Source organism: Cupressus sempervirens, chromosome 3, assembly GCF_028749045.1.
Source record: "Cupressus sempervirens isolate cs-2001-9-10 chromosome 3, ASM2874904v1, whole genome shotgun sequence".
Classification (NCBI taxonomy): Eukaryota; Viridiplantae; Streptophyta; class Pinopsida; order Cupressales; family Cupressaceae; genus Cupressus; species Cupressus sempervirens.
Genome location: NC_143120.1, coordinates 12,673,793 through 12,685,135, shown reverse-complemented (window position 1 = coordinate 12,685,135; position 11,343 = coordinate 12,673,793).

The window sequence follows — 11,343 nt, the reverse complement described above, 5'->3', positions numbered from 1 at the left end:
CAAGGGTATAAAGTTCCTTGAGGCTTAGCCCAAGTGACAAAATTTTGATCCCAAGAGAGGTGTCTTTGGATTCACCTCCCGATCTTTATACTCCGTCGGAACGCTGGAGTTGAGGTCGTCCCAAGGGGTGATGAAATCCCCAAGAAGGCCTCCTAAAAAGTGTAAAACAAGACCACATACATGATCTTGGGCTTTAAAAGACACGCGTTTATTCCAATTGATGATTTAGATTTTGTAAGCTATGATTGAAGACACTTGTGATTATGACATACAATGTTCATTCCAATTTGACAGCGTCATTAGCATAATGAAAGTCGAGAGATCGTCAACATAAGAAATGCGAGCGCCATTGAAAATGCGTCAAAACCATGTGATGTTCATTGATTTTTAGGCATTCGAGATTGAGTGTGAGTTTATTTTAAGCCCAAAACAAAGATGTGTGAAACCCGATTGCCAAGCGCGCGCCCGGAGGCCCTCCACGTCAATAGTTGTTCAATTTTAATGCCCAAACTTGAAGTGTGATCGATTTAATCTAGAGTTTTGGTCATTTAAATTTTTTGATAAAGTTAAAGCAAACGTTCAAAGACCAAGTGAGTGAGTTAGATTGTGGAACATTTAACACCTTTTTCAAGTAGACCCATCCCCATAAATGGTGCTGAGATTGCAACCAATGGTTGAATTGATGGGTGATTAGAAAAGAGGTGAGTCCAAGGAACTACTCAAATTTATTTTTGCAAATTTGTATTTAACTTAACAAAGTCTCTTAAATATCCAAAAATTAAACTTTACCTAAATTGCATGTGGAAAAAAAATTTGTTTTGTTCAATTTTAGAAGCTCCAAATGAAGTGTTTGATATTGCAATGGTTAATTGATCCTTGGCATTCAAGATTGGATTTGTTGTTTTAATCATGCATTCAAAGAAAATTTGATTTTAATCCATGGCATTCAAGAGTGTGTTTAGCAACATGCATTCAAAGACAAGTGATTAAACATTCAAGTTTTTTCCTTTGAGCATTCAAGATTGAGATTTTGCGTGTTGTTTTAAGAACTTTGAAGTGCTTTGTTTTAACCTTAGATCATTCAAGATTGTTTTGGACTCAAAAGTGAAAATGACTCTTTGGACTTTGGTTTTCATTCAAGATTTTGTGTTCTAGTTTGCATATTTTAAGCCCAAAAATGATATTCCTAGATTGTTTTGATGCATGAAAAACTTAAGAAACATTCAAGATTTTGCAACAAGACATTTGTTTGGAACAAATAACAAAGCTTTTAGGACAATTTTTGGCAACCATTTAGGACTCTTAGTTTTCATGAGATTTTTAAAAGAACTTTAAAATATTTGCAAATGAGGTTCATTTTATCCTTGATTGATGCTTTGAGTTTGATTTAGATTTTAGTATGCACTTAGTGTTGATTTTGAACCTTTTGAAATGGAAATTTGAAGTTCTTTTTAAATTCCCAAAAATGAAGTGTTCCTAATTTTGCATGAATGAATCTAAAACCTTGATGTTGCAAAGATGCAAATGATTAGATTGGTTTAGTTTCACTTGTTAAAAGATTTTTTCTTTTTTGCAAATTTTTAATTTTTCAATGGATTTAAGTATTATTTGGGGGTTCATTTTAAGCACTAAAAAGAAGTGTGTATGATTTTGCTTCCTTAAAAAAAAAAAATGGCCAAGATCTCCCACAAGAAGAAGAAGAAGAAGTAGATGGAATAAGAAGAATATAGACAAGAAGAGGAAGAAGAATTTCAAGTGCTTTGTCCACCTATAAGCTTGAAAAATCTGCAAATACTATGAGATAGACTATGAGTTTCTTTGTCTTCTTCATGCTCATGTGGACCTACAAAACCAATTTATACAATCCTACCAATCACAAAAACAAGCAAAATTAGCCAAAATCAGCAAATGACATACAAAACTTGACTAAAAAAGCTAATGAAGATGACCCATGCGGGGTCCCACCGGGCGTGCCAAAATGTATATGGGCAATGTTAGTATGCTAATAGAAACCAAATTTAAATAAAGCTTCTACAAACTAAAAAAAATTCATAAACTTCAAGATAGACTAAGATGAGCTCTCAATTGAAAATATGAGCCATTAATGGGCTCTCTCAATGAGAAGCTCTCTTGTTGAGTGGCTTTATCTAAATGGATAGGATGTATGCTCAATATGCTTCCAAAGGCTTCAATGGATGATTGTGAATTTTTGGTGTGGATATATGGCTTTAGTATGGATTTGGCTCTCAAAATAGCATTATAACTTTACTTCATGGATTGTGTTATTTTGCAAAGGGGAAGGATACAATTTATAGGCAAGAGGCTTGAGGGATTGAGGGCTAAGATGCAAGGATGGGAAAAAGCTCATGGAGGGCTCAGATTGCATGAGAGGAGAGCACATGGATTGTGCTTCCTTACAACCAATCAAAGAGTGACACATGTCACATGGTGAGAGGATGGAGGAAAGGGGAAAGATGAGTCAACAAAGGAGGCTCAAGGGATAAAATCTTCATAAAGACCCTCATAATGGCTTGTAAGAGCAATAAAAGGGCTTGGAAGAGTCATTTATGGCCTAGTGGACTTCATAAAGTTTTATGGTTGAGATATTTTGAGGGTGATGAGAGCAAATTTGACTTGGACTTGATTAGGAGGGTTTTAAGCTTGCTTAGGCTTGTGCAAATGATTAGAGGATGGATTAGGATGGCTTAGGACTAGCTTAGGGATAGGCAAGTGGATGGCAAGTGGATTGCAATTAATGAGGGTGGGTGAAGGAGGAGATATTTGCTAACTTTGGCTTGAGTTAGCAAGTCTTAACCAATGTTTAGGGAATGTGACAAGGTTAGGAGGGGATTAGGATTAGGTTTAAAGACATCTTCTAGAAGAGTCTAGACTTTGGATGAGGATAAAGACTTTCTAGAGTAGTCTAGAATTTCCTAGGATGAGGATAAATTAGATTTTTAGGAAATAAATAAAGTTTTATTTATTTCAAGGGTTTGGGTTGAGGAGATATTTATTAAAACTTTTTTAATAAACATGAGGATTAATATTTAATCTTAATTAAATATTTTGAGTTGGGATTAGGGGTAGGAAATGATGGGATTAGCCTTTAATCAAAATTAAAGAAGGATTAGAAGATTTTGGAAGAGGTTAGTGGTCTTAAGGAAATTGGCTAAGTTTTGAGCAAAAAATAAATTTTTAATTTATTTTAGGATTTTTGGTCAATTTATTAATTAAATAATTAATAAATAAGGAAATAATGTTTAAATAAGATTTAAACATTTTTGGGAGGGATTCCTTAATTAAATATTTTTAATTAAGATAAAGGGATTTAATGGCATAAAAATTAATTGATTAATTAATTAATAAATGATGATGTCATCAGAGATTTTTTTCAGAAAATAAAAATATTATTTTCTAAAGGATTTTTAGGTGTCTACATCTACAACTTCTGTCTAATTCTAAGATCACAAGGAAAGTACAAAAAAATATATTATTTTAATTAAAATTTACAGAAGTCCAGTGAAAGGATCCTTTTGGGATATTTCAATGTGGCATAGGGTAAACTCTCATCTACAACTACTTGTCATTGGTTATGATGTTTACATGCTATTTCATTTGGTATGCACATGACATGCTATGTTTTTTAACCATTGGACAAAGTAAAAGTGTGTAGATTAAGGGCCATGGCTAGTGGATAGGAAATCTATACGTTGGTGATGCTTGAGTGCCATTACTATAGGTGTTTATGAATCACATAAAAGGGAGGCCATCCTTGGTCAAGGGAATTACATAGTAGAGATTCTTAAAACAATTTTTACATGATAGATTGTAAGCCCCTAATAACTCCACTGGTTTAAAATCTGGTTTTTTTTAAAAGAATAGTCCCTTTCTATTAATAAACTAATACACGTGTTACATATTCACAAAAAGGGGCCAAGGGATACTAGATCACCCTGTGAGAGTTCACACAACAGAAGCCAAAAAAAACAACTATTCGCCAAAAAAAACATATAAGAAAATTCCTTAGGCTGCAAGAGCAGTGCTAGCCGAAGGGGGATCATCATGATCATTATAACCCTAGGAATCCCTAGGACTAGCAGGTGGACTAGGAACATTCCAAGACCTCTAGATTCTTTAGGGAGACAACAAAAATCTCAAGCAACCTTGTGAAATCCATAATGATCAAAACCAAAAGCCCAAAGAAAGTCATGAAGTAAAGTGTTCCAGCTTGAGGTAAGAGGCTTTGGGAGAGCCCAACAAGAGGAGTAATAAACATGTGTAGCAGTCAACACCTTCAAGAAAATATGGGATTTCCCCACAAGAAAGAAGGGTTTGGTAAGCCAGTAGTCAAGCTTTTTCTCAATTTTCATGAGCATTGCATTCCACAAATCCATCAGAGAAGCTTGTAAGGCAAAGGGGATGCCCAAAAAGTGAAAGATCTCCTTATGAGTGACCCATTTCCACTCAAATTTAGCAAGCCAAGGTAGAGCCAGAAGAAAGGATTGCTTGTAATGGAGGGTCTTATGCCATTGAATAACTAATCCATAAGCTTGACAAAAGGTACCCAAGCATTGCAAAGCATTAGTGATATTCTCCTCATCTTCTAGAAGAGTGAGAAAAGAGTCGTCAACAAAGTGACCATTGACAATTTGGGAAGAAGATTCAGGTAAGGAAATGCCACGCACCATACCAGAAGAAACAGAGTGGGCAAGTAGGTAACCAAAACCTTCAGCAGCGAGCACACACAAAGCTAGAGCCAGAGGGAAACCCTATTGGATAGATCGAAAAAGTCAAAAGGCTTTAGATTGAGAGTTTTTGATGGTAATACAAGCATTAGCATTGCCAAAAAGCATCTCCATAGACTAGAGAAAATTAGGACTAAAACCCAAAGCTTGGAGCATAGCCAAAATAAAGGGCCATTCAATTTGATCATAAGTTTTGGCAAAATCAATTTTCAAAAATAGAGTTTGCTGGTTATACTTTTGAGCCCACTCCATGCCTTCCTAGATAGTAATGATGTTGTCAAGAATGTATCTGGATTTGATAAAATAGTTTTCTCAAGTCGCATGATTAAAGGAAGAAGATGTCGAATCTTGAGAGCTAAATGCCTTAGCAATTATCTTGTATGGCACATTAAGCAAGGTGATGGGCTACTAGTTGCAAATATCCTCAGGGTCACCGGCTTTAGGTATGAGTTTAATGTTTCCCTTATTAATAATGACTCCAAGACTCTTAGTATGATATGCTTCAAGATAGACTTTGTGCATGTTTGGGCCAATAGACTCCCAAAGGTGCTTGTAAAATTCATAGGGAACCCATCACACTCAGGGGACTTGTCATCTACCATAGAAAAGACAACCTCCTTGAGGTCCCTAATGGTGAGAAGTTGCTCACAAAAAGCTCATTGCTTGATCACTAGGCAATTTGGAGTAACAAAAATACACTTTCTGAGAGCTTCCTCCTGGGTAACTGAATATCCCTGTGAAGCAAAAACATATAATGGTGCAAAAAAGCTTGCATGATGTCAGCGAGATTGGAAAGAATATTATTGCCTTGTTCAATCTTTTTAATCCCAATGTTGGTATGACAGGTCCTGAGAGCCTGGAAGAATTCTTTAGAATCTTTGTCACCAATCTGCATCTAGTGGAGGCGAGCCTTGATTTGGACACCCCTAGCAGCATAGTTATTAGCAATTTGTTTCTCATGGCAAACCTTAGCAAGCTAGACTTGCAAATCCAAATCAAATGGGTTAAGGGAAAGAGCCTCAGAAGCCTTCATAAGAGGTGTGATATTAGCTTCATAAGATCTCTTCCTAAACATATCCAACTACCGCCCATAGATGTGAATAAACCAAGCGGTTCTAGTAATAACATCATTCCACCATTGAATCCAACCTAATTGAGAGTGGGGTCTTGGCTCCAAGTTCTAGACATGCAAAATGTGAGCAATAGTGGAAGCATGCATCAACACTGATGTGTTAAGGAAAATTTGCATTCTGATAGATCATTGGACAACAATTTGCTAAGAAATGGTAAAATAAATGGGATAGTGGTTTGACAACGTCACATCGGCAAGGGAATGACAAGTAGCTCTCAATTTTCAGAAAAGGAAAAGAAAGGCTATGGATTAATCATGGCACAATTGAGACGTTTTAATATATGGTCTGAGCTAGCTCTAAAGTTAGACCATGTGTGCCAGACCCCACTCTACTGGTGACAATTAACATTGGGATAAAAAAAGGCCCAACTTATTGCACATAAAGTACCATGCTTCCCTTTATTCAGTTGTCCAGTGAAAAGGCAAAATACCTTATTTGTCAGAAGCCAACTCAACCATATTAAAATCACTGAACATTACCCAAGTAGTTGGGGTCAAGTTGTCACACATCCAACACCAAAGTTGAGATCATTCCACAACATCATTGGGAGCATAAACATTAACTATTCCAAAGGAATGATTATTGATAGAAAGAAAAATCTAAATAATTCTGTTTTTATGGGGTCAGAACCATGTGAAATAATAATAGAATTAAGATGAGGTGAAAGGAGAGTAATTATGCCATCTCTACCAACTTCGTGCTGAGAAGAAAACATAATGTCGTCTAACCAAATGACACGAAAAGAAAAAGAAAGCATGAAACTAGAGATTTTTACCTCTTGCATACAAAGAAAATCTAGATTACCAAGTCTATGATGAGTATCCCGAACATAGTGCTTTCTGGAGAGGTCTGTAAGACCTCATACATTCCATGATAAAAAAAATTGATGAAAACTCTTCCATATCTTTCTCATCCTCAAGTGAGCAGTAGCTATTTTGCAAGAAGGTTGTAACTGGGTTAAAACCAGAGGGAAATCATGTGGGAATAATGACCAACCACTTCTCTTTTGGTTTCTCAGCACGTCCTGGTGGATTGCGAGAACACTGCAAAGTCTATATCTCAATGGAGGATGCAGCGAGTGGAGTGTGAACCACTACACCAGTGGTAGCCCTCGCAGATGCCTTGATCCCCTGAGAAGGGTTTGAAACTTGTGAAATGATCGGAATTGATTCTTGTGAAGTTGTCATCGACCCTGCAACGATTGGGGTTTGCACTTCATTCTACATAGGAGGGGTGGAAGCTGAAGCTACATTTGACTGTTTGGAGGCTGAGGAAGCCTTGCCCTCCCAATAGTGGTCCATTCCTCTTTTTGTTTTCCTTTTGCTAGCTTAACAGGAGCATACTTTGGTGGAGGTTCAACCCTAGGCACTACCAAAGGGCAATCCCTAATCTTGTGTTATGTCGACTGACACTATAACAAGTGTTTGGCAGGTTCAAATAAAGCACCTTCTGAGAGAAGGTGTGGGAACCAACTTGAATCTCCACAAAATCTTTGAGATCCTTGGAGAGATCAACCTCAATGCAAACGTGTTTCCGAAAGCAAGCATTGAAAAAGTTATCATGTTCCTTAGAAACAACTTTGACAAGAGTGTTGGCAATGGACTCAATAAATGACTAGCATGGTAGGGGGAGACTAGGAAACTCAACCCAAATAGTTACCCTAAGCTTTTTGTCATCAGAGATTACAAATTTTTGAGACCACCTTTGTTTGGCAGGTTCAAATAAAGCACCTTTTTGTCATCAAAGACTATAAAGTTTCGAGACCACCTTTTTTTGGCAAGTGTGGGAACCAACTTAAATCTCCACAGAATCCTTGAGATCCTTGGAGAGATCAACCTCAACACAAGCGCATTTCTAAGAGTGAGCATTGAAAAACTTATCATGTTCCTTAGTAACAACTTTGCCAAGCGTGTTGGCAATGGACTCAATAAACAACCAACAAGGTAGGGGAAGACCAGGAAACTCAACCCAAATAGAAACCCTAAGCTTTTTGTCATTAGAGACTGTAAAGTCTCTAGACAACCTCTGAAATAGAAGCAAAGAGGAACGAACCGACCAAGGGCCATTGCCAAAGACCACATCGCCCTGGGATAGGTTAGCAAAGTGGAATAAAAAGAAACCTTTGGTAAGGTTTTGCACAACTTCAAGGTGGACTCCGTGAGGAATACAACTCTTGGTAACCCATTCTCTGAGCATGCAAATCAATAAAGTTGTCTGTAGACGCAAATCAAAAGTGGTAGATAATATGGTGTACAAGAATTTGATATGTTCCCTCATGTATTTGATGATTACCATCATAAACCAAGGAGTTTTTTGGTTCATGAAAAGACCTAGGGCATATCAGTGAAACCAAAAGATCACAAAAGTATATTCGAGTATTGAGCTAATACAATGTAAATCTTATCAATTTTGATAAAAGGTAAGATGTAGGATTGAGGGTTCAACATTGGAAGTTGTTCATATTTTGGCAATTAGGGTTTGTGGATTAGCATATCAGTTCTAATGACTTTTGGGGTTGCACTTGTAAATACTTTGTAGTTGGATCTATTTTTTGAGTTTAGACCCGACATGCCATGATTTGAAAAGTTAACACTCAAGAGACCGCATTAGAGGTTGAGGTTTTCCAGCCCAATTTTATGCCCATCGTATTGTAATGCCACTTTAGTAGTTTTCTTAATATTGATAGTCCTATAAATGCATGGATTTCACTTTAGTAGTTTTCTTAATATTGATAGTCCTACAAATGCATGGATTAGGGTTAATTACAAAGGTTAATAACTTATTTATTGTGAAGAGTTGAATTAAATCAATTATTTACTTAACAGAATAAGTGATTGCTGTATTTGCTGATTTCCCAGCAAATTCTCTTCTAATGTTGAGTGTGCAGTTATTTATTTCTGCCGCATTTAAGATCCTATTAGCATACGTTCTGACGCCTCGTTTTATTGGTATTATTTATCTTCTTTGTTACTCAGATAAAAATGATTTGAGGCTTCACAACCACTAACGCCAGTCACAATTACTGATAATGCAATTCCTAAAAGATAAATTAAACAATTTCTCGAGATTAACTACATATCAAAAATAAATCCATATAAGAGCCAATTTTGAGCATTTAAAAAATTACAGGAAAGCAAAAACTTGGATTAGCAATTTAACAAGTTGCTAGGTAGAATATTTCAAGATAAAATTTATAGGATAACCGTAAAATATCAAGAAATCATACTTCGTCCAAGATTACAACCAATCAATTTTTACATCCCTAAGAATACATGAAAAACAACTATATTTATTGAATCTGAGATGATAACCAGCCAAAAAAAGAAGGGAAAATGTCGCATCTCTGGAAAAACAACCAAGAAACCAAAAAAGCATGTACAACAGTTGAATTTCAAAAAGCTCCCCTATTCAAACTCTGTCTTTCTTCAAACTGTGTCTTTGTTCAAACTCTGCCCTTCAGAAGACCCCTAATCCTCACCAAGGCACTAATCTATGTAGTATCCATGACCGTTAGCTGGATTGGGCAATGACACCAGAGTAGAATTGAGAGAAGAATTGGGCAAATTAGGTAATGGAGCGTAGTCATTGTTGTTCATCATTGCTGGCTGATGAAGAAGAGCTGTAGTAGCAGGGTGCACATTTACATTTGCATGAGATGATGATGGTGGTGGAACATGATGGCCTAAAGAATACCCATTGTTCTGATGAGCTGCATAATTCGGAGGGCAAGCATGGCGAGAAGCTGAAGAAGAAGGAAGATGCATATTGCCATTCGCATAGTGAGCTCCGCCATTATCATCTTGGCCGAAAGTAATGTCATAATAACCAGGATTGGCTAAGAATATAACCACAATCGTGACTGGACCAGCTGCCCAAAGATTATCTTCAAAAATATCTCCGGTGATCTGCCCTTCCAGAGTTGCTGACAAGATGGTACAAGGAAGATTCCACGTGGGAGGCATAAAAGAGCCACAGAGCCTCTTCAACTCAGAGGGGCCTCCCCAACTCAGTGGGGGTTGTAAATCGGAGGATTGAAATTGAACATCGCATACCGACCCACGAGATGCCAAAATGGAGATTCCAATCTGGTTCCTTCTGCAGAACTCGGCTAAGCAATGAACAATGTTAGACCCTCTTTGCAGGTTGAGGGCCATTGGCCTCGCACCACCTTCAATATCTCCCACCATTGGAACACCTAATTCTTTGCCTTTGCCTTTGTTCTTTGACCCGGGAGGGCGCCCCCTTCGCTTCTTTGGCTCCTCTAAACTCCTCTTCTCGCCATTTGCATTGTTATCATCTTCAGACCACTGGTTTTGCCGCTGATCAAGGAGTTCTGCCTCAATTCCGTCCATGCTTAATGATTACCTTTGCTCTGGATAGATGTGCACTCCAAATTCAAGAAACTAAAATTGATTTGTACGAATTGTGATTACGTAGTACGTGTATATATGCGCAGGGCAAACAATTAGCTATTTTTAGATTATCCCACGGAACTTCAAGTTGTTATATCAAGCTGGGATTGTTCTGGGGCTTGACTTATGCCTCGAGCAATGCAAAAATCAGAAATATATTGATCTTTCTAACATGCATGCCATTGTTTTGTTTTTTATCGTTTTATTTAGCCTTTTAAACTGTTATGCCATGAGAAAATCAAAACTAATAAAAACAAAAATATATAAATAGCATATCTAAAAAGCTTTGTTGTGAGAAGTTAGCTGGTTTAGCGTGGCACAAACAATTAGAAAACAATTAGTTAATTGTTAATTTTGAATTATTTTTAAAATGATTGTGCATTGTAATGTCTATATATATATATATATATATATAGACCTTGCCATGTAAGCACATCTAAGCACTAGATAACTGAAGGAAATCTGTCCGTTTCTATGTCACAATGTTTTCTTGCCTTTCTTTGTGTGTTTAGTTCTTCCTAAAGCAGTAATGCTTTCATTCAACTCAATTTTCCATTCAATTGACTAGCATTTAAAAGATTAGAAGAAATTTCAAATGTTTATATCTTTTTCTAATTTTTCATTTTCTAACAACTTTATCATCCTAACAAATTGTAAAACTAATACTACCACTCAAACTTACTAGATATTTTGGTAGTTTGAATTAAGTAATGAACAATTTACTTTTTGATTAAATATTTCCACTTATAATTGAATCGGTAGAAATCAGTAGTTCATTTATATAATATAATTTTTATTGTTATTTATATATTTCTTAAAATAATATAATTATAATTTTTATTGTTATTTATATACTTCTTAAAATAATATAATGATTAATATTTTTAAAAATCCCTTCAACTCTCTATATTATTCTACCTTTACTTGTTCTTATAATAACATATCATTCTCTCTTTTAGCTCCCTTCCTTTCTATCTATAAATGTCTATTTTTCTTCTTTTCCAATTATTGGTAGGAACTTTGATGCATTTCGTCTCTTGTTATATTTATGTT